The 24725-nt window shown below is 38.6% G+C and overlaps 1 protein-coding gene across 5 annotated transcripts in view; it reads left to right on the top strand.

Moving 5' to 3' along the window:
* STX3 (syntaxin 3) overlaps window positions 1-24725 on the top strand; it is a 145436-nt gene that overhangs the window by 99118 nt on the left and 21593 nt on the right. The gene's annotated exons all lie outside the window — the stretch shown is intronic.

Genomic DNA, 24725 nt, shown 5'->3' with positions numbered 1-24725 from the left:
TGAGAGCTGCTCCTTCAGTTTGCCTCAGTCTCTTTCACTCAAGCAAATATTGAGTAATGTCAGGAGGTGTGATCAAGTGTGGTTGTCCAAATAACGTAATAAACCAGGAAGAAGACTTGAAAGTATAGTCAGGGAGAATGAGGAAATAATTTTTCTCTGTTTCCTATCCCCAAACTTTAGGATTCATATTCCCTACTTGCCTTCAGCCCAATGAGAATAAATTATGTGAATGACTGTTGTCAGTAATGTTCTCTCTTTCCCATTCCACTTTGGTTGTATTTTATTTACGTCTCCTGAGAGATTGGATTTGATGGGGGCAAGGGCTTACAACATATAAAAATGGAAGTAGAAGTTGTAAGTCTGAAGTTGGAACAGGCAGGATGGGGGAGCCTGGCATATGGGAAGGTCTTTGGCATAGTGGTTTTTTTTTATTATTATTTTTTATTTTAAGCATAGTGGTTTTTGACCTATAATTTTTTTCCTAAGATAGATGCCCTGAGAGTTTTCTAGCCCAGGAGGAAAACCATAGAGATATACATCAAATGTGGATTTGGGGGTATGCCAGGAAGGATGCTACATGCTACATGTAGGAAATGTTGTCTATCATAGTTCTTCCAAAAACTATTAGAGAATACTCTGTTTGGCTTTACAATGTTTGCTCTGGGTCAGCAAGATGGTGGAATAGGAGGTCTCTCATATATAACCCCACAGCAATAGTAACCTTAGCAGCCATCCGTGGACAAAAGTTCCTATGTGGAAACTATGGGTTCCAGGTAGGAGGTTGTAAAACGCCAGTGGAGCCATCAAGGAGGACTGTATAGAGAAAGCAAACCAGAGGAAACAGACTTGTGTTCACAAAGAAGCAGGCAAACGTGACACCACCGAATGAAACTAATAAGTAGACCTAACAGACATGTACAGAAAACATAGGGAGGAAGCTCCTTGACATTTGTCTTGGCAATGATTTTTTTTGTATATGCAACTGAGAGCATAAACAGCAAAAGCAAAAATAACAAACGGGACTATATCAAACTGAAAAGCTTCTGCATAGCAAAGGAAACCATCAACAAAATAAAGAGGCAGCCTAGGGAATGGGAAAAAAATATTTATTAGATACCATATACCTGATAAGGTATTAACATCTAAAATATATAAGGAACTCCTACAGATCAATAGCAAAAAACCCAAATAATCCCACTGGAATATGGGCAAAGGACCTGAACAGATATTTTTCAAAGAAGATACACAAATGGCCAGTAAGTACATGCAAAGGTGCTCAACATCACTATCGTCAGGGAAATGCAAATCAAAACCACAGTGAGATGTCACCTCACGCCTGTTAGGATGGCTGTTGTCAAAAAGAAAAGAGGTAACAAGTGTTGGTGAGGATTTGAAGGAAAGGGAACCCCTGTGCCATGTTGGTGGGAATGTAAATTGGTACAGTCATCATGAAAACGGTATGGCATTTTCTTAAGAAGTTAAAAACAGAACTATTTTTTGATTCAGCAATCTCAATTCTGGGCATATATCCAAAGGAAGTGAAATCTGTATTGTGATGGAACTCAGTTTCTGTTGCTTGTTGCTGAAGAAACCAACACTGAGAAACAAGTGTTGGGTAAAGGAAAAGTAGCTTTATTTTAAGGAAACCGACAACCTGGGGAGAAAGTGGACTACTGCCTGAAAGAACCAACTCCCAACTCTTCAAGTGTTAGCCAGGATTTATATAAGAAGGGAAGCAGGAAACGGCTGCAGGCTACTTGCTGGGGGTAGGCTGCTCTTCTGTTTTCGGAGATGTGTACACTAATCACGAAGTACCTTGCTGATATTAGAACTTGAGTGTGGTCATTACATTGTCCAGATCAGCATATCTGTTCTATGGGTCAGTGGTCATATATTTCTGTAAAAACAAGAACAAAGGCAGAAACAAAGCAAAAAACTCAAAGTGAAACAGGAACCAGTCCACCAAACCCCTGAGCTTTAACTATTAACCATTCTTTGGTTGAAAAACAAGCACAGTTACAGTATCTCAGAGATATCTGTACTCCTACATTCTTAGCAGCGTTGTTGCCAACAGCCAGGATTATGGCATCAATCTAAGTGTCCGTCAACTGATGAATGGATAAAGAAAACGTGGTATATATATACAATGTGATATTATTCAGTCATGAGAAAGAAGGAAATCCTACTATTTGTGACTAAATGGATGGACCTTGAAGGCATTATGCTAAATGAAATAAATTAGAGAAAGACAAATACTGTATGATATCACTTATATGTGGCACCTAAAAAAAGTCGAAGTCATAGTAGCAGATGGTAGAATGGTGGTTGCCAGGGGTTGGGGATTGGGGGAAAAAGGGAAATGTTGGACAAAGGGTACAAACTTTCAGCTATAAGATGAATATATTCTGGGGACCTAATGTACAGCATAGTGCCTATAGTTAATAATACTGTATTGTATGCTTGAAATTTGCTAAGAGTAGATTTTACGTGTTCTCCCCCCACATACAAAAAAATGGTGTTATGTGAGATGATGGAAATGTTAATTAGCTTGATTATGGTGATCATTTCATAATATATATGTATATCAAATCATCTTGTTGTTCACCTTAATATATATACAATTTTTGTCATTTATATCTCAATAAAGTTGGGAAAAAAGAGAATATATCACCTTAGCTATGGGCTTAATTATAACATCTTTTCCTCCATTTTTTTCCTCTGCTAATGCTGATATGTTGATCACTGATGGGTTTACCTCTGTTGTCCATTACAGTCGACAGATCTGTTTATTGGTCACATTCTACTACCTCTAATTCATTCAGTCTGCATTACTTCCACAGTTTTCCAATCTAAGGGGGGGGAGGGATAAATTGGGAGTTAGGGATTGACATATACACACTACTATATATAAAATAGATAACGAATAATGATCTACTGTATAGCACAGGAAACTCTATTCAATACTCTGTAATGACCTATATGGGAAAAGAACCTAAAAAAAGACTGGATATATGTATATGTATAGCTGATTCACTTTGCTGTACACCTGAAACTAACACAACATTGTAAATCAACTATACTCCAATAAAAATGAGAAAAATAAAAAAATGTGTCATATTTTCCTAGTTATTATATCAGAAGCAATGTCCTGCAGCTAAAAACTGTTTTCTCATTTCTGGCTTAAAACTATTCTATTTAGACTTGAATACCCTCACCCTTTCTCTAAAACTGGTCTTATCGAGATCAAAAGTCACTTCCACACTGCTGCTTTCATTGTGAATTTAAAATTCTCATTTACCTCACCTGATGATTGATTGCTCTTTTCTTCTCAAATACTTACTTTACTTGGCTGGAACACCATCCTTTTATGGAGTTTTTTTTTTTTGCGGTACGCGGGCCGCTCACTGTCGTGGCCTCTCCCGTTGCGGAGCACAGGCTCCGGACGCGCAGGCTCAGCGGCCATGGCTCACGGGCCCAGCCGCTCCGTGGCATGTGGGATCTTCCCGGACCGGGGCACGAACCCGTGTCCCCTGCATCGGCAGGCGGACTCTCAACCACTGCGCCACCAGGGAAGCCCTATGGAGTCTTTTTCCTGCCTTTCTGAGTGATCCTTTTTTCGTTTTCTCTTGCTGGTTCCTCGTAACGTGCCTGATTTTCTAAAGTTGTAATATTCTAGGGTTCAGTTCCTGATCTCGTTAAATCTCAAGGCTTTATGTGACACCTGTATACTAACGTCTGTAAAATTTATATTTCCATACAGGAGATCTCCTTAATCCTGGACTTGACTTTGGGCTTGGTCATGCGACTTACTTGGGTCCATAGGAAGTTAGCAAATATGATGAAAGTGGAAGGTTGAAAGTTGCTTTTGCACTGCGTTCTGTTGTGTGAATCTGGAGACCCACCGTGTGTATGAACATGAGCTAGCCTGACTGAAGGGCCGTATTGTGGAGAACTGAGACAGTCTAGCTGTCAGCCTGCCAACCCCCACCAAGGAGTGAGGTGATTCTAGATCATTTTGCACTAGTTTAGCCACCAGATGAATAAAATAACATGAATAACCCCAGGCAAAATTAATAGAATAACTATCCAGCTAAATCCAGCCTAAATTGATGACCCATAGATTTGTGAGAAAATGATTTTTAATCTACTAGGTTTTGGAGTGATTAGTTACACAGCAGTCGATAACTGACATGTGATACTTAGAATTTTTTCCAGTTATATAGTTCAAGCAATACTTTTGTAAGCTGACCATCTATTTCATTTCTAGCTACCTCATTATTCATTAGCTGATGTCTATCAGTCAAAACACTTCTATTGTCACTCTGGTTCTCTTACCAGTTATAGTAATTGCTCCAACCTTATCTTTGATGGTTAAGTAGTGTCATCTAATCTTGGCTAATTTAGGATCACATCAGACTGACTGAGATAATTTCAATGGTCAAGTCTCTCACTATCATTCTCATCCATTTCCCATCACTAGTTCATTTCTTAATGTCATAGTTAGGAGAGTATTCTCTGGCCTTTCCCAAGGAAGAGAGAGGCTAGGTGAGTGGGTTGCACATGATATAAATTCTCTTCAACATTCCCATCTCCTTAAGCATTTGACAGTGCATTTCTGGCCTCTCATCCTTCCTAATGTAGGTCACTATTAAGTCCAGCTTTCAACCAAGTAAAATGTTGGGGTCACTTCCTATAGCTAAAGTTAGCACAATTCATAGTCTCTGATAACTGCATCTACATTAATATTTCTCATGATCCAACATTATATTGTTTTCTTTGATCTAATATGCCAAGAATCCAATTCCAAATATCTTTCCTAGGTTTCTGCAAATGTAAATTAGAAAGATCTCGTAATTATTTTTGTGTTTAAGCTGTCTCCTGTTGGATCAAACTTTGCACTTGTCTTCCTGGGGCATAGTGGGATCTAACCCTAGTGATGGTTCCAGAGACAATGAGTGGTCATAGGTCTAGGCTATAAGGAGAACAGCCGTATCCTTGCAGGAAAACTGCCGCAAATTAGATTATTATAGGGTCTTTAAGCAAAGGAAGCCTAGGCTGTTCAGCCAGGATAGGAGAAGCTAATTCTTTTAACAAGAAAGTTTCAAATTGATTATATGATTAAGATTCTCAGGTCCTTTCAAGTATATTCAAAATACCTATCTTGATTCTTAGGGTCCCACTCCTTCCTAGTCAATGATCAAATCCTTACAACAGAGACTTTGGTGGGCTGTAAGCTATACTTGCATTATAATTCTGCAAGCTGTACAGTTAGCTCTTGGCATTAATTCTCAGCCTCCTCTGGCCTGTGGGTATAAGAAATAATGACATCTTGTCAGGCTTGTATAGAAGTTCTCTGGTTTTCTGAACATAAGTCAAACAAGAACTTAAGATCTTGAACTTAAAATTTTATTCCTGTAAGCTGGTCCATGACGTCAGAAGTAGCCATCTCACCCCATATTCTCCTAAATCATTCCTGTCGCTCTCACAGCCAACTGCAGAAGCTAACCGACCTTCAGAAATCTTGCCTTCAACTGGCTCATCATCGTAAGAAGCAACGGGTGGCAAATTAAGTAGTGTGATGCCACCACGTGCCACAGATTATTAATATCTCATTTTCTGCTAATAACGAGGGGTTTTAGAAGAGCTGAAAGAGTAAATAGGAGAAGATGAGGCACCCCAGAGTTTAGCAACTGCAGACTGTCACTACCCTAGACTTGGAGGGGCCAACGGAAGCCATGGAACTGTGGAAGGTAGTGCTGCCTGGCAGGGGTACCCTCACTGGAGATGTCTCATGAGGAGAGATTAAGGGGGAGAAATACCCTAGATCCTCCTTTTCTCCCACCCTCCAATCTCCTGCCAGCGATGTCTACTCTGCTCTACCAGCACCAGTGAGGTTGGATACAGATTCATGATCAAACTATTGAGGCCCAGTAGGCTTCACCCAGGATCAAGTCTACCTAGCCACCTCAAACTGCAAAAGGGAAGGCCACAGTGCATGAAAAGTGCTTCCTTAAAATGGAAAAGGCATTACATTCTTACAATAAGGTATCCTGGGAGAGAGAGACCACATTCACCTACCATTTATTATAGTATGTTTTATAATTGTTCTATTTTATTACTAGTTATTCTTAATCTCTTATTGTGCCTAATTTATAAATTAAACTTTATTATAGCTATGTACGTATAGGGAAAACAGTATATATAGGGTTTGGTACTATCCTCTGTTTCAGGCATCCCTTGTGGTTAAGGGGAGCTGTACTTCCTCAGGGACACTCTCGTAGCACCTCCAGACTTGGTTATGTTCCTCTGTTATCTACACCCTTGGCACTCTGTACTTTCCTTTGTAGCACATACGAGAAATGCAATTAGTTATTTGCAGAATTATCAATATTTCTTAACTGTGTTTGTTTCCCTGACAGACAGTGAGCTCCTCAAAGGCAAGGGTCAGTCTTCCTTGTTCACCATTGTATCTCCTACTGCACCATGCAGAATGCCTGCTACATGAGAGGTTGTCAAATATTTGCTGAAAGGAACCGCCCCAGGTGCTTAAACCAAATAATAAATTAATAACATGTATTGGCCTATAATCACACTGCGATAAATGTTAGAAGTTTACATAGGAACAAACTAGAAAATAAAAGTAGAAGATTGAGGAGGTTTCCAGCAAGACTGAGAGAGAATTCAGGATTTAAGCATCTAGGGTCTGGAGTCAAGGTCACCCAAGTATTAAGTACATTAGAGTCATCTATTATTCAGTATTTCTTTATCTAATCAGGTAAATGCACTATGAGATAATCTGTACTCCTTTTGTTTCGCCTCTGTACATGCTGTTAAACACGACTTACGTAATTCCATTTATTTGCTTGATTTACTAGAGGTGAACATTGAGGGGTGAACCAAGAAGTCTAGTAAAATCCAGGTCCTTCACGGTCATTGGCTGAGCTAGACAAGGTCCTAAGAGCTTCCAAGGAGGTCAGTAGATATGGCCCAGGACCAGCTACTCTGAGCTGAGCCCAAATGGCCCAGGTCCGTTCCTAACCAGCATATATGGGGACAGCAGCAAGGGTACAAGTGGAGGCACATGTTCCAGATATCTTATAAAACTTATAAATCAATCAAAGAAACTGTTAAACAAGATATGTTCTGACCTCCTATTTTGACGAACCAACTTTCATAATGAGATAGAAAGGCAGATTTTAATTTGGAATTTTCAGAGTCCTCAGAGTTCTGTGTTGGAACATTGCAATGTGGTGAGAGCCACCATCTATCTCCACTCCACTTATGGCCCACCCATAGCCTGTGGCCCAATTTCTCCTCTCTTCCCAGTCCCACTCCAATCTGTGTTGTGAGGGGCCCCACACACACGGAGAGCATGGGTGTGGACACTACAAATGACGTGTCCAAGTTCTGGTCATATTTCTAGTAGGCAACTACCTTTTGGTCACCCACTGGGCCAAGGGGTACCCACACCAGGGAGGACAGACTCAGGGGAGAGACTCATGTGGGCCTTGGGTGTGAAATGAGGGCCATTTGGTTAGAAAATTCTGTAGGTTTGGGCTCTGGGTGGCTTGTCCTCTTGATCCAACACATCTTCTCCCCCAGGCGAAGGGCACAGTGGAGAAGGCCAGAGTGAAGCCCTCTAGAGCCTGAGTCGTGAGCAGAGGTCCTTCCTTCCCAGATCTGGAGGTGGTACAAAATGGCCTGGTGGCATGCTGATTTATCCCACCTCTTTTTTCCTATTATAATGTGTGGATGTCTAGAAGAAGCTACAGTTGGGAGGAGGGAAGTGCTGCCTCGTGTGAAGGTTTTTCTTCCCTCTTATGGAAAGGCTTTTTGTTCAGGTTGCCGATTCTGGAATTAGGTCCAGTATCATGCTGGTTGGACTGGTCTCTCTGTTTTCTTTTAGATCATTCCAGATCCTCAAAAGAGCACAACTACTAGCACAAATAACATAAATGTGTTACATTTGTAAATGTATAATTTTATAAATTTATAAAACATTTGTTTTACATTTATAGCATTTATATTATATAGGTGTTGGAAATACCAGGAGAATATATGAAGGGAAGTAGGATTTGGAATCCTACTTTTTTATTCCTCATTGGTGTATCAAAGATGACATTTATGGAGCAACCTCTAGTCACATCTAGTTTCTAATTTAATATTAAGATCTTACACTTCAAAGGACATAGAGGATTTATAACGTTGGTGGTTAAAAAAAAAAGGCTCCAATGTAAAACAGATGAAAATGAAATGGAAATCACTGAAGGAGAACTGGAGGCCTCCCTCCCTCCCTCCCTCATCAGTAGTCCTGAGGACCTCTGCTCCAGGTTTCTCAAAGTATGAGCCTCCACGAATCACCTGGGGCAATTGTTAAAAATGCAGATTCCTGGGCCTTGTCCCTCTGGTTTAGACTCTAGAAATGTACATTTTTTCAGAAGAACCTGCAGTGATTCAGATGTACTCTAAAGCTTTCAGCTACAATTAGATCCCATTGGACTGGAGTGGAACTAAGACATCTACATTTTTTTTTTTTTTGCTGTATGTGGGCCTCTCACTGTTGTGGCCTCTCCCGTTGCAGAGCACAGGCTCCGGACGCACAGGCTCAGTGGCCGTGGCTCACGGGCCTAGCCGCTCCGTGGCATGTGGGATCTTTCCGGACCGGGGCACGAACCCGTGTCCCCTGCATCGGCAGGCGGACTCTCAACCACTGCGCCACCAGGGAAGCCCGACATCTACATTTTTAAATAACCCTCCTGATAATTTTGATAATTAACCTCAAGTTTGTGAGCCATTGAACTATGTGGTTCTCTAAAGTAATTTTATCTGAGTCAGTGGTTCTCAAAGTGTGGTCCTGGGACCGGCACATCAGCATCACCTGGAACTTTCAGAAACACATTCTTAGGCCCCATGGCAGCCTCGAATTAGAATCTGGGGCACAGCCTAGCAATCTGTGTTTTAACAAGCCCTGCAGGTGATTCTGATCCTGCTAAGGTTGGAAAACTACTGGCTTAAAATATCTCCCTAAATGTCATTCCCCAACAATTCAATAAACACACATTGACACTCTGGAACTTCAGGAACTTCTTCTCCCAGGAACTTCAGAGGGCCTGGAGAAGTCACATTCTCAAAGGTTTGTGGTGGTACTTTCTTTGCATTCCTGATTTCTGTACTGGAGTGATCAGGAGAATGTCAAGTTTCAGGTGGTAGAAAGAAGTCTTTCTTTGAATATAAAACATGGTGGCTTTTATAAAGAGTTTAATTTCGTTCTTTGTGCTTTCCCTATTTTCCAGATATTAAGCAATTTGAATCAGCAAAAACAATCCATATTCCTGGAAAATAAAATCAATCAGCACAAAGTGACTTGTAAATGCAGTCAGCTGGGTGTGGCATTGGCTATAAAAGTATTCAAAACAGGCCAGGTGCTACCAATTTCCTGTGTTTTTCCAGGGTCTTTGGTTGGGAGCTGACATCGTGAAGGCTTCTGTGGGGTTCCGATCATCTTTACTTCTCTGCATAATTTCGGCGTTTTCTGAGGAAGAGTCAGGTACTAGAGCAGCTCTCATGTTTTGCTGAAGGTGTAGAGGTTGCTGGGTCTTTTGCTGTGTGCTGTTTTGAGTAGAAGCGATTTGCCATTTTATTTTCCTGACTTCTGTAGTGGTGTTGCTTCCTCTCTTTTTTCCCTCTACCTCCGCACCCTCCCAAAGCAAGTGATTTATCTAGTTTATCCTCATGCTTGGGAGAAGAGCTATTTTTTTTTTAATTTTTGAATTTTATTTATTTATTTTTATACAGCAGGTTCTTATTAGTCATCAGTTTTATAAACATCAGTGTATACATGTCAATCCCAATCGGCCAATTCAGCCCACCCCCACCCCCACCCCCCGTGGCTTTCCCCCCTTGGTGTCCATACCTTTGTTCTCTACATCTGTGTCTCACTTTCTGCCCTGCAAACCGGTTCATCTACCATTTTTCTAGGTTCCACATATATGTGTTAATATACGATATTTGTTTTTCTCTTTCTGACTTACTTCACTCTGTATGAATGACAGTCTCTAGATCCACCCACGTCTCAACAAATGCCCAATTTCGTTCCTTTTTATGGCTGAGTAATATTCCATTGTATATATGTACCACATCTTCTTTATCCATTCGTCTGTCGATGGGCATGTAGGTTGCTTCCATGACCTGGCTATGGTAAATAGTGCTGTAATGAACATTGGGGTGCATGTGTCTTTTTGAATTATGGTTTTCTCTGGGTATATGCCCAGTAATGGGATTGCTGGATCAGATGGTAATTTTATTTGTAGTTTTTTAAGGAACCTCCATACTGTTCTCCATAGTGGCTGTATCAATTTACATTGCCACCAACAGTGCAAGAGGGTTCCAATTTCTCCACACCCTCTCCAGAATTTGTTGTTTGTAGATTTTCTGATGAAGTCCATTCTAACTGCTGTGAGGTGGTACCTCATTGTAGTTTTGATTTGCATTTCCTAATAATTAGTGATGTTGAGCAGCTTTTCATGTGCTTCTTGGTCATGTGTATGTCTTCTTTGGAGAAATGTCTGTTTAGGTCTTCTGCCCATTTTTGGATTGGCTTCTTTGTTTCTTTAATATTGAGCTGCATGAACTATTTATATATTTTGGATATTAATCCTTTGTCCATTGATTCATTGGCAAATATTTTCTCCCATTCTGAGGGTTGTCTTTTCGTCTTGTTTATGGTTTCCTTTGCTGTGCAAAAGCTTTGAAGTTTCATTAGGTCCCATTTGTTTATTTTTGTTTTTATTTCCATTACTCTAGGAGATAGATCAAAAAATATCTTGCTGTGATTTATGTCAGAGTGTTCTTCCTATGTTTTCCTTTAAGAGTTTAATAGTGCCTGGTCTTACACTTAGGTCTCGAATCCATTTTGAGTTTATTTTTGTGTATGGTGTTAGGGAGTGTTCTAATTTCATTCTTTTACATGTAGCTGCCCAGTTTTCCCAGCACCACTTATCGAAGAGACTGTCTTTTCTTCATTGTATATCCTTGCCTCCTTTGTCATAGATTAGTTGACCATAGGTGCGTGGGTTTATCTCTGGGCTTTCTATCCTGTTCAATTGATCTATATTTCTGTTTTTGTGCCAGTACCATCTTGTCTTGATTACTGTAGCTTTGTAGTGTAGTCTGAAGTCAGGGAGTCTGATTCCTCCAGCTCCATTTTGTTCCCTCAAGACTGCTTTGGCTATTCGGGGTCTTGTGTGTCTCCATACAAATTTTAAGATTTTCTGTTCTAGTTTTGTAAAAAATGCCATTGGTAATTTGATAAGGATTGCATTGAATCTGTAGATTGCTTTGGGTAGTATAGTCATTTTCACAATACTGATACTTCCAATCCAAGAGCATGGTATATCTCTCCATCTGTTGGTATTATCTTTAATTTCTTTCAACAGTGTCTTACAGTTTTCTGCATACAGGTCTTTTGTCTCCCTAGGTAGGTTTATTCCTCAGTATTTTATTCTCTCTGTTGCAATGGTAAATGGGAGTGTTTCCTTAATTTCTCTTTCAGATTTTTCATCATTAGTGTATAGGAATGCAAGAGATTTCTGTGCATTAATTTTGTATCCTGCTATGTTACCAAATTCATTGATTAGCTCTAATAGTTTTCTGGTAGCATCTTTAGGATTCTTTATGTATAGTATCAGGTCATCTGCAAACAGTGATTGTTTTACTTCTTCTTTTCCGATTTGTATTCCTTTTATTTCTTTTTTTTCTCTGATTGCCATGGCTAGGACTTCTAAAACTATGTTGAATAATAGTGGTGAGAGTGGACATCCTTGTCTTGCTCCTGATCTTAGAGGAAATGCTTTCAGTTTTTCACCATTGAGAATGATGTTTGCTGTGGGTTTGTTGTATATGGCCTTTATGATGTTGAGGTAGGTTCCCTCTATGCCAACTTTTTGGAGAGTTTTTATATAAATGGGTGTTGAATTTTGTCAAAAGCTTTTTCTGCATCTATTGAGATGAGCATATGGTTTTTATTCTTCAATTTGTTGATGTGGTGTATCACATTGATTGATTTGCGTATATTGAAGAATCCTTGCATCACTGGGATAAATCCCACTGGATCATGGGGTATGATCCTTTTAATGTGTTGTTGGATTCTGTTTGCTAGTATTTTGTTGAGGATTTTTGCATCTATATTCATCAGTGATATTGGTCTGTAATTTTCTTTTTTTGTAGTATCTTTGTCTGGTTTTGGTATAAGGGTGATGGTGGCCTCATAGAATGAGTTTGGGAGTGTTCCTTCTTCTGCAGTTTTTTGGAAGAGTTTGAGAATGACGGATGTTAGCTCTTCTCTAAATGTTTGATAGAATTCACCTGTGAAGCCATCTGGTCCTGGACTTTTGTTTATTGGAAGATTTTTCATCACAGTTTCAATTTCATTACTTGTGATTGGTCTCTTCATATTTTCTATTTCTTCCTGGTTCAGTTTTGGAAGGTTATACCTTGCTAAGCATTTGTCCATTTCTTCCAGGTTGTCCATTTTATTGGCATAGAGTTGCTTGTAGCAGTCTCTTAGGATGCTTTGTATTTCTGTGGTGTCTGTTGTAACTTCTCCTTTTTCATTTCTGATTTTATTGATTTGAGTCCTCTTCCTCTTTTGCTTGATGAGTCTGGCTAATGGTTTGTCAATTTCGGTTATCTTCTCAAAGAACCAGCTTTTGGTTTTATTGATCTTTGCTTTTGATTTCTTTGTTTCTATTTCATTTATTTCTGCTCTGATCTTTATGATTTCTTTCCTTCTGCTAATTTTGGATTTTGTTTGTTCTTCTTTCTCTAGTTCCTTTAGGTGTAAGCTTAGATTTTTTATTTGGGATTTTTTCTTGTTTCTTGAGGTAGGATTGTATTTCTATAAACTTCCCTCTTAGAACTGCTTTTGCTGCATCCCATAGGTTTTGGATCGTTGTATTTTCATTGTCATTTTTCTCTAGGTATTTTTTGATTTCCTCTTTGATATCTTCAGTGATCTGGGTTATTTAGTAACCTCCATGTTTTGGCCTCCATGTGTTTGTGTTTTTTACGTTTTTTTCCCTGTAATTCATTTCTAATCTCATAGCGCTGTGGTCAGAATATATTTTTTATATGATTTCTATTTTCTTAAATTTACTGACGCTTGATTTGTGACCCAAGATGTGATCTATCCTGGAGAATGTTCCGTGCACACTTGAGAAGAAAGTGTAATCTGCTGTTTTTGGGTGGAATGTCCTATAAATATCAATGAAATCTATCTGGTCTATTGTATCATTTAAAGCTTCTGTTTCCTTATTTATTTTCATTTTGGATGATCTGTCCATTGGTAAAAGTTGCCTTATGTATTGAGGTGCTCCTATGTTGGGTGCATATATATTTATAATTGTTATATCTTCTTCTTGGATCGATCCCTTGATCATTATGTAGTGTCCTTCCTTGTCTCTTGTAACATTCTTTATTTTAAAGTCTGTTTTATCTGATATGAGTATTGCTACTCCAGTTTTCTTTTGATTTCCATTTGCATGGAATATCTTTTTCCATCCCCTCACTTTCAGTCTGTATGTGTCCCTAGGTCTGAAGTGGGTCTCTTGTAGACAGCATATGTATATGGGTCTTGTTTTTGTATCCATTCAGCAAGCCTGTGTCGTTTGGTTGGAGCATTTAATCCATTCACGTTTAAGATAATTATCGATATGTATATTCCTATGACCATTTTCTTAGTTGTTTTGTGTTAGTTTTTGTAGATCCTTTTCTTCTTTTGTGTTTCCCACTTAGAGAAGTTCCTTTAGCATTTGTGGTAGAGCTGGTTTGGTGTAGTTGAATTCTCTTAGCTTTTGCTTGTCTGTAAAGCTTTTGGTTTCTTCACTGAATCTGAATGAGATCCTTGCTGGGTAGAGTAATCTTGGCTGTAGGTTCTTCCGTTTCATCACTTTAAGTATATCATGCCACGCCCTTCTGGCTTGTAGAGTTTCTGCTGAGAAGTCAGCTGTTAACCTTATGGGAGTTCCCTTGTATGTTGTCATTTTTCCCTAGCTGCTTTCAATAATTTTTCTTTGTCTTTAATATTTGCCAATTTGATTACTATGTGTCTCGGCATGTTTCTCCTTGGGTTTATCCTGTATGGGACTCTCTGCACTTCCTGGACTTGGGTGGCTATTTCCTTTCGCATGTTAGGGAGTTTTCGACTATAATCTCTTCAGATATTTTCTCGGGTCCTTTCTCTCTCTCTTCTCCTTCTGGGACCCCTATAATGCAAATGTTGTTGTGTTTAATGTTGCCCCAGAGGTCTTTTAGACTGTCTTCATTGCTTTTCATTCTTTTTTCTTTATTCTGTTCCGTGGCAGTGAATTCCACCATTCAGTCTTCCAGGTCACTTATCCATTCTTATGCGTCAGTTATTCTGCTATTGATTCCTTCTAGTGTAGTTTTCATTTCAGTTATTGTATTGTTCATCTCTGTTTGTTTGTTCTTTAATTCTTCTAGGTCTTTGTTACACATTTCTTGCATCTTCTCGATCTTTGTCTCCATTCTTTTTCTGAGGTCCTGGATCATCTTCACTATCATTATTCTGAATCCTTTTTCTGGAAGGTTGCCTATCTCCACTTCATTTAGTTGTTTTTCTGGGGTTTTATCTTGTTCCTTCATCTGGTACATAGCCCTCTGCTTTTTCATCTTGTCTATCTGTGAATGTGTTTTTTTTTCTGCAGGCTGCAGGATTGTAGTTCTTCTTGCTTCTGCTGTCTGCCCTCTGGTGGATGTCAAGAGCTATTTTTTATGTTTCCTTTTAGATGTAGGTATTTTCCACTGCACAGCTCTCCACCTCATTCACCCTGCCTTGGGGAAAAGATTTCCCTGCTTGAAGTTTCAGCTTTCTTTTCCATGTCCCATTCTGATCTACTCATCATCCAGCCCCCTATCTCTGGTCATCCCCTGTCCCCTTGTTTTTATTTATTTATTTATTTAAAAAATTTTTATTGGAGTATAGTTGATTTACAATGTTGTGTTAGTTTCAGGTGCAAAGCAAAGTGAATCAGTTATACATTTACATGTATCCACTATTTTTTAGATTCTTTTCCCATATAGTTTATTACAGAGTATTGAGTAGTGTTCCTTGTGATATACAGCAGGTCCTTATTATCTAGTTTATGTATAGTAGTGTGTGTATGTCAATCCCAATCTCCCAATTTATCCCCCCCAGCCCCTTACCCCCTGGGAACCATAATTTTGTTTTCTACATCTGTAACTCTGTTTGAGTGTTTGTGTGTTACTTCTAAATCGAGGCGTGGAAACAAAGATCTTCATTTTTCTCTCCTCATTTATTTTTCCTAAGTCATAAAGTTATCTTTTATATCTGCTTAAAAATCTTTTATACTATTTTAAAGGTTACTTTCCATTTAATCAGTTATTATAAAATATTGGCTACATTCCCTGTGTTGTTTAATACAATCTTGAGCTTACTTTACACCCAATAGTTTATACCTCCCACTCTCCCACCCCTATAATGCACCCACCCCCAGTAACCGCTAGTTTGTTCTTTATACCTGTGAGTCTGCTTCTTTTTGTTATATTCACTAGTTTGTTATATTTTTAGATTCCACATATAAGTGATATCATACAGTGTTTATCTTTCTCTGTCTGACTTATTTCACTTAGCATAATGTCCTCCAAGTCCATCCATGTTGCTGCAAATGGCAAGATTTCCTTCTTTTTTATGGCTGAGTAGTATTCCATTGTATATATGTATATGTGTGTACACACACACACACACACACACACACACACACCCCATGTCTGTTGATGGACATTTAGGTTGCTTCCATGACTTGGCAATTGTAAATAATGCTGCTATGAACATTGGAGTCCATGTATCTTTTTGAGTTAGTGGGATTTTTTTCTTTTCTTTTTTTTTTTTTGGTAATATCTGTTGTTTTATTTGCAACCCACTTACTTTGTCCATGTGTCAGAACTGTGGCTTACTTTACAGTCATTGTTTCTCACCTAAACTCTATATCTCTTTCTTTATTAAAAAAGTCACTAGATAAGTTTACTTTCTATGTAGTACTTTAAACATTTTTTTATTTCTAGTATTTCCTTATCATGAAAATATAGTGATGGATAGCTTTATTTGTAAGAATGCCTTTACATCTCTATCTAAAAACTTCCTTAGGATATATTCCTTGTAGTAGAATTAATGAGGGCCCACGGCTGTGGATGATTCGATTTCACAGTCAGACTCACCAGACGCCAATAGGCTTTAATCTAAGACTATCTTCATTTTGCTTTATAGAAGGATACAGGGCAGGAGACACAGCAGGTACAGATCTTCATTACATTGGCAGAACCATATATTGCTCGAATATATGGTTTCCTTTGTCTCTTCACCCACAAAAGGTGTGTTTGGCTGCTTTAGAGGAGGGCCAGAGGCTACAGAGAAGCTGCTGTTTTCATGTCCCACCCATCATTTACACTGGTTTTGTCATGTAGACCCAAGGCCATCGTACCAGCTTGAGGCTCCTCCAGTCTGGGGCCCATCCCACACAGCAAGTGAAGCAGAGATAGCATCCCACGTTTAGCTTAAGTCTGTAGTTTTTAAGGAAATGGCACTGGGTGAAGGAGATGGAGGATGTCTCCAGATAAGCCTGCAAGTCTGACCTGAGGTTAATTTTCACTCACAACTGTTATGACTTTATCTGAACAATCACACTGCATCTGTCAAGGGTGTTCTAAGGGGTATATATACATATACATAGATAAATATATATATGTATCTATATATATATTTTAATAAGAAGCTCACATTTTCTTTCAGTGTCCTCTAGGACAAAAATTTCTATCTGAATCTTTCTTTTTTGGATTCTTTCAACAGTGTCCATAGGGTGTACTTGTACATTCTGGACTGTTATTCCACTGACTCTCCTTGGTCAAGGCCACCTCTTGCATTCTGATGAAGTGTCTCTGAGAACTGGCTGTCCTGTCACCAGCCTAACTGAGAAGGGGTATGAGTTTAATTATCTTGTCATTGAGTGTGGGATTCAGAAAGAGGTAAGACCTGTGGCCATTTCACAATAACAAACTACGCCCCCCATCTTACCTTGCAGTGGCTGCTGTGCCTAGCTGGTGCAAGATGGGTGGAGTCAAGGTCAAAGCCAAAGGTGAAGAACCTGCTCATTTTTATGACACTTGAGTTTGATACTTTTAGAATAGAAAGACCAATGGGGCCCAGGACTTGGCCTTGAAAAGCTCATGGCCCATTGGGGAGAATACATTGCCATATATTTTATTATGACTTTTCAACCACTCATACCTCTTTGGTCCTTAGATCTCCTAAAGTCTAGAAACACTGAAAAGAACGTATCATTCCCAGTTTTCATGTTAAGTAACTGAGGCTAAAAAGGCTAACAATTTACCCCAAGTCATGGAGCTGTCCAACAGAGGAAGGACTGAAGCTTAGATACTGGTAAATTGAGATTTACATCCTTCCTTGGAAGAAGGAGGCAATGGAAAATTGTGGATTGCAATGTTTGTCAGAGATAGAAAGCACTAGGGGGATTCAGAAGGAGAGATCTGAGAATGTTTGACGAGAGGTGAATTTGCTAGTACTTTGATAATTTTTACCTCTCTGTCCGTGAATGAGTTTGGTCTATAATTGCCCTTTCAAATATACTCCTTGGAGTTATTGGCTAAGGTTGTAATTTTTTGATCCTTGGTGGTACAACCTCCTCTATTTTTCATTTTTCTTTGTGGTTATAAAGCTAGAGTGAAGTCAAGTCTAGGTAACTTGTCTAAGGTAATAGAACTAAGGAGCGGGAGAGCGGGAATGAACCTGGATTTTCTGACAGGAACTTTCAGGCAATTCAACATTGACCTTTGGTGGAGGAAGAAAAAATGGACTTTGCACTTAACATGCAGTGCTTTTACAACATGAACTAAAAAAATATGTATGTAGAGAAACATTATATGGAGAATAACTCAACTATCTATGGAGAGGTGTGTGGTTTGTGAGTGATATAAACAATTCCAGTTTCCTTCAGTTTACTACTTTACATCCACAAAACTTGCTAATTCAACTTCTTTTTTGAAGTACGCATATTTCTAATTTCTTTTGCCTTCATGTACCTTTCTCATATTTCAAAGCATGACTTACTATGGGCATAAGGGAAAAAACAACAAAGGCTAAAAGATGGATAGCATGGCTTTACAAAGTTTATAGAATTAAATAAGAGGTAGTAAGAGCGATGCACAGAGATCAACTACAATGTTATGACAGGGACAGAAAACTATGAAATGAAACAACCCATCAGAGCTAGATTTCTCTAAAGGTTATTTTCTTAGGGCATGGAAACCATTTTTAAAGTTTTCAGTATTACAAGACCCTTTTGAAATTATACTTTCAAGGATAGATTTGTATGTGTGGAACAATTTGGTTTATGGTTTTGAAAATTCTCAAGTTCCAGGACTGGGTGGAGGGGTGGGGGAGGGGGATTTTGATTTAACACCTTACCAAGTCAGATTCTTTGAACAAGTTATATGGTACAAAGGATCTCTTCCTTGGTGGCTTCATTTCTTTCTCAGGTTTACTTTTATTTATTATGAAGATTTTCCATCAAAGGGTAGCATCTAGAATTCTATTAGTTAGCATTAAAAAAAAAAAAAAAAAGCAGGGCTTTATCACTTGGTTTAACTACCCGTCATGGAGTAGGGAAGAATAGTTTATTTAAAAAATTTAAAAGTGTACAATATAGTGGTTTTAGTATATTTACAAAGATGTACAATCATCAACACTATGTAATTCCAGAGTATTTTAATCACCCCCAAAAGGCACCTCATCATATCCATTAGCAGTCACTCCCCGGTCTGCTTTCCCCCAGCTCCTGGAAACCACTAATGTAACTTCTCTTTCTATAAATTAGCATATTCTCGACATTGCATATAAATGGAACCATGTACTGTGTAGCCTTCTGTGACTGAATTCTTTCACTTAGCATGTATTCAAAGTTTATCCATATTGTATATATCAATACTTAATTCCTTTTCATTGCTGAATAGTAGTTCATTGTATGGATATACCACAGGTGGGTTGTTTCCACTTTCTGGCTATTATGAATAGTGCTGCTATGCACATTTGTGCACAAGTTTTGAATTATCTTGGGTAAATATGTAGAAGTTAAATTGCAGGGTCACGTGGTAACGCTACATTTTTGAGGAACTGCCAGACTTTCCCAAAGTGACTGTCGCATTTTACATGCAGTGTATGAGGGTCCAGTTTTTCCACATCCTTGCCAATACTTGCTATTTTCTGTCTTTTGGATTCTGGTAACCTTAAGGGGTGTGAAATGGTATCATTGTAGTTTTGATTTGCATTTCCCTGGTGATTAATGATATTGCGTATCTTTTAATGTACTTATTGGATGAATTTCTTTTCTTTTTAAAAATTTTTATTGAGGTATAATTGACATATAACATTACATTAGTTTCAGGTGTACAACATAATGATTCAATATTTATATATATATTACAAAATGATCACCATGATAAGTCTAGTTAATATGCATCACCACACGTAGCTTCAAACTTTCATTTTTTTGTGATGAGAACTTTCAAGATATACTTAAAAGTATACTGAAAATATGCAATACAGTATTATTAACTAGAGTCACTATGTTGTACATTACATCTCCATCACTTATTGATTTTGTAACCGGAAGTTTGTACCTTTTGACCCTCTTCACCCATTTTGCCCACCCCCAATCCCTGCCTCTGGTAATCACCAGTCTGGCCAGTCTGTTCTCTGTGTGAGCTTGGGATTTTTTGTTTGTTTTTGCTTTTTAAGTATGTTATGTATACTTTCCATATATAAGTGAGATCATGCAGTATTTATCTTTCTCTATCTGACTTATCTCACTTAGCATAATGCCCTCAAGGTCCATCCATGTTGTCGTGAATGGTGAGATTTTATTTTTTATCCTGGAATAATATTCCATTTGTGTGTGTGTGTGTGTGTATGTGTGTATATATATTTTCTTTATCCATTCATTCATCAGTAGACACTTAGGTTGTTTCCATGTCTTGGCTATTGTAAACAATGCTACACTGAACATGGGGGTGCAGACGTTTTTTCGAATTGGTGTTTTCATTTTCTTCATATAAGTACCCAGAAGTGGAATTTCTGGATCATATGGTAATTCTATTTTTAATTTTTTTTGAGGAACTTCCATACTGATTTCCATAGTGGTTGCACCAATTTACATTCCCACCAACAGTGCACAATTGTTCCCTTTTCTTCACATCCTCACTGACACTTGTTATTTCTTGCCTTTTTTTTAAATTTTAAAAATTTTTTTAATTTTTTATTTATTTATTTTTTATTTCTTGCCTTTTTGATAATAGCCATTTTAACAGGTGTGAGATGATATCTCATTGTGGTTTTGATTTGCATTTCCCTGATGATTGAGCATTTTTTCATGTACTTGGTGGCCACCTGCATGTTGTCTTTGGAAAAATGTCTATTCAGATCTTCTGCCTGTTTTTAAAAATTGGATTTTTTTATTGAATTGTATGAGTTCTTTCCATATTTTGGATATTAACCCCTAATAAGATATATGATTTACAAATACTTTCTCCCATTCAGTAGGTTGCCTTTTAATTTTATTGATGACTTCCTTTGCTGTGCAGAAGTTTTTTAGTTTGATGTAGTTCACTTGCTTATTCTTACTTTTGTTGCCTTTGCTTTTGGAGTCAGATACAAAACAAAACGAAAAAAACATTGCCAAGACCAGTGTCAAATATATTGCCTATGTTTTCCTCTAGGAGTTTTATGGTTTCAGATCTTATGTTCAAGTCTTTGATCCACTTTGGGTTAATTTTTATATGTGGTGTAATATAGTGGTCCAGGTTCATTCTTTTGCATATGGCTGTCCAGTTTTCCCAATACTATTTATTGAAGAGACTCTACTTTCCCTAATGTGTATTCTTGGCTTGTCATAAATTAATTGACTATAATATGTAATAGTTTACTTCTGGGCTCTCCCTATTGTTTTCCATTTGTCTATGTGTCACTTTTCTAGTATTTTATTAAGGAATTTCATATCTACATTCATACAGTATATTGGTCTGTAGTTCTTTTTGTGATGTCTGGTTTTGGTATCAGGGTAATACTGGCTTCATAGAATGAGTTGAGCAGTTTTGTCCTCGTCTATTTCTTGGGAGAGTTTGTGAAGCATTGGTATTAATTCTTTAAATGTTTGGTAGAATTCACCAGTGAAGCCATGTAGGCTTGGATTTTTTCTTTGTGGGTAGTGTTTAATTATTAATTCAATCTGCTTACTTGATCTAGGTCTATTCAAATTGAGCATATTTTGAGTTAAGTCAAATTAAGACCAGGATTTCAGGAAAACTTCCACAGAGCTCCAGTAATGACAGTTCTCTGGGGATGGGATTTTAGGGAGCCCCAGACTGTTCTGTGTTCTTTGGGTTCTGCTAGGCTGTTGGTTTTCATGGCTACTATGGAGCTGGGGAGATAGGAATTGGCATAGGACAACTTAGAATGTCACAGAGCTCATTGTTCTTACTGCGATTCCACCGTTAGTCTTGAATACATGCTCCTTGGATGGTTGCAAGCCTTAGGTTAATTTCTAGAATTGTGAGAAAGTTAAATTTGACAGTTTCTGCCAGTTTTTTTTGTCTTTTATTTTTTAGAAAAGTGAATTTTTGTGTTTTTTTTATTTTAATTGAAATATAATTGATTTACAGTGTTGTTAGTTTCTGATGTACAGCAAAGGGATTCCGTTTTATATATATATATATATATATATTCTTTTCAGATTCTTTTCCATTGTAGTTATTACAAGATATTGAATCTAGTTCCCTGTACTATACAGCTGGACCTTGTTGTTTATCCATTTTGCATATGGTAGTTTGTGTCTGCTAATCCCAAACTCCTAATTTACCCATTACCCCACCTTTTCCCACTCTGGCAACCATAAATTTGTTTTGTATGTCTGTGGGTCTATTTATGTTTTGTAAATAAGTTCATCTGTATCATTTTGTAAACTTCACACATTAAGTGATACCGTATATTTGTCTTTCTCTGTCTGACTTACTTCACTTAGTATGATAATCCCTAGGTCTATCCATGTTGCTGTAAATGGCAATGCTCCATTCTTTTTTATGGCTGAGTAATAATATTCCACTGTGTGTATATACCCCATCTTCTTTATCCATTCATCTGTTGATGGACATTTAGGTTGCTTCCATGTCTTGGCTACTGTAAACAGTGCTGCTATGAACATTGGGGTGCATGTATCTTTTTGAATTAGAGTCTTCTCTGGACATAAGCCTAGGAGTGGGAATCCTGGATGATATGGTAACTCTATTTTTAGTTTTTAAAGGAACCTCCATACTGTTCTCCGTAGTGGCTGCACCAATTTACATTCCCACCAACAGTGTAGGGAGGGTTCCCTTTTGGAGAAGTGAATTTTTGGTGATCTTTATTCTGCTATACTGGAACTTACTATTGAATACATTTTTAATTAATAAGAGAAATAAGGAGCACACAGTATCCATTTTCCATACTTTATATACAATTGATAGAATTTTTTTTTTTTTTTTTTGGTGGTACGTGGGCCTCTCACTGTTGTGGCCTCTCCCGCTGCGGAGCACAGGCTCCAGACGCACAGGCTCATGGGCCCAGCTGCTCTGCGGCATGTGGGATCTTCCCGGACCGGGGCACGAACCCGTGTCCCCTGCATCGGCAGGCAGACTCTCAACCACTGTGCCATCAGGGAAGCCCCAGTTAATAGAATTTTGATTGAAATAACACATTTAATAGCAACACGTTACTGAATGTTATATGCCTATGAAATGTCCTTGGAAATATTTTATTTACATGAGAATATTTATTGTATAAATTAACAGGTTGAAAAATGGTAATCCAGTATGACAATTTAAAAATGAGTAACAGCAAAAGTATACACCTAAATGTGTTTACAGAGGTTGTCCCTGTGTTAGGATTATGGAAATTTTTATTTTGCCGTAACACAGTGTTTTTGAATGTCTCCCCAGTAAGCACGTAGTCAGAAGACACAAGACTCCAATCATGGCGTTACATAAAAGTGCTTCTCTGTAATCTTTCTAGCACTGTGGTAATGTTGGAAGCCAAATCTCCCGAGTAAAATTATTAAGTAGAAGCTGTAGCCTTTGTTTCTAGCCTGGCCATTCGTCATTTCAATTTCACAATTTCAGTCTCCAGAAATGCTAACTGGTGGCACCGATGGTCCAAAGCCTGAGCTGGAATTTTCTTAGTGGTCTTTGTGGAAACAGTCTCTTCAGAATCCATGGGAAGAGACTTTAATGTAAAGATCTTACATCTTGAATTGATCTGTTTCTTGTTCCAATTTCATTAAAACTTCTGTGTGAGATGGTATACTTCAATTAAAAAGGTCTTTTTTGGGCTTCCCTGGTGGCGCAGTGGTTGAGAGTCTGCCTGCCTCCCTCTTGCATCTCCCTCCCACCCTCCCTACCCCACCCCTCTAGGTGGTCACAAAGCACTGAAGCTGATCTCCCTGTGCTATAAACATTTTACTTTTAACAAGTAGTTCATAGAAAGTAAAATGAGAACCAGCTGGCCTGTGACACGCACCTGAAAACAATACACCTTAAAGGAATTTTTCCAGTGACCTCTTTCTGCATTATGTTACAACAGAGAACTGATTAAAAAATCACTCCCCTGGAGAAAACCTAATGGGACAAAAAAGACCTTTTTTTTTTTTTGCGGTACGCGGGCCTCTCACTGTTGTGGCCTCTCCCGTCGCGGAGCACAGGCTCGGGACGCTCAGGCTCAGCGGCCATGGCTCACGGGCCCAGCCGCTCCGCAGCATGTAGGATCTTCCCGGACCGGGGCACGAGCCCGTGTCCCCTGCATCGGCAGGTGGACTTTCAACCACTGCGCCACCAGGGAAGCCCTCACTGTCCACTCTTTAAGGCCAAACATTTAGAAGAAATTAAATCCTGACTTCAGTTTATAATTCTCTATTCTATACAAGACCTAATGTTTTCCAATTTTGGTAACTTAGATAAATCCTGTACACCCGAATGCATATAATTGGATTGAAAAAGGTTTTTTTCTAAAAGGGAATTCGGGTGCTTGTTTAATATAGATACCATGACCCTATGGCTTTTGGGAAAAAGTCCTCAACTTTTTTTGTTGTTTTTTTTTGCGGTACGCGGGCCTCTCACTGCTGCGGCCTCTCCCGTTGCGGAGCACAGGCTGCAGACGCGCAGGCTCAGCGGCCATGGCTCATGGGCCCAGCCACTCCGCAGCATGTGGGATCTTCCCAGACCGGGGCACGAACCCGTGTCCCCTGCATCGGCAGGCAGACTCTCAACCACTGCGCCACCAGGTAGGCCCCCCCTAAACTTTTTTTTTTTTATATTTTAAGGATCAATGAAATAACCCTTTTACTGTTCTAGTATTTTATGAGTGGAAAATTTAAAAGATCTAGGACTCTTACTTTATGCTAGTGAGAGCTGTCTTTGGATAACTTCTTCATAAGGCTATCAGAGCTAACATTCTCTATATTGGGGAATAGATTCTTCAATAGCGGGTCATTGGGAGGCGGAGGTGGAATTCTTAATAGTGTTATTCCCACTCCCCCTCCCCCAAAATCAACGTTGTCACAAATGTCAAATTTTCATTCTTTTTTATGCCTAAT

This window comes from Globicephala melas, chromosome 8 (assembly GCF_963455315.2).
Source record: "Globicephala melas chromosome 8, mGloMel1.2, whole genome shotgun sequence".
Lineage (NCBI taxonomy): Eukaryota > Metazoa > Chordata > Mammalia > Artiodactyla > Delphinidae > Globicephala > Globicephala melas.
Note: the sequence above shows the minus strand (reverse complement) of the source record. Positions and strands in the feature narration are given on the sequence as shown.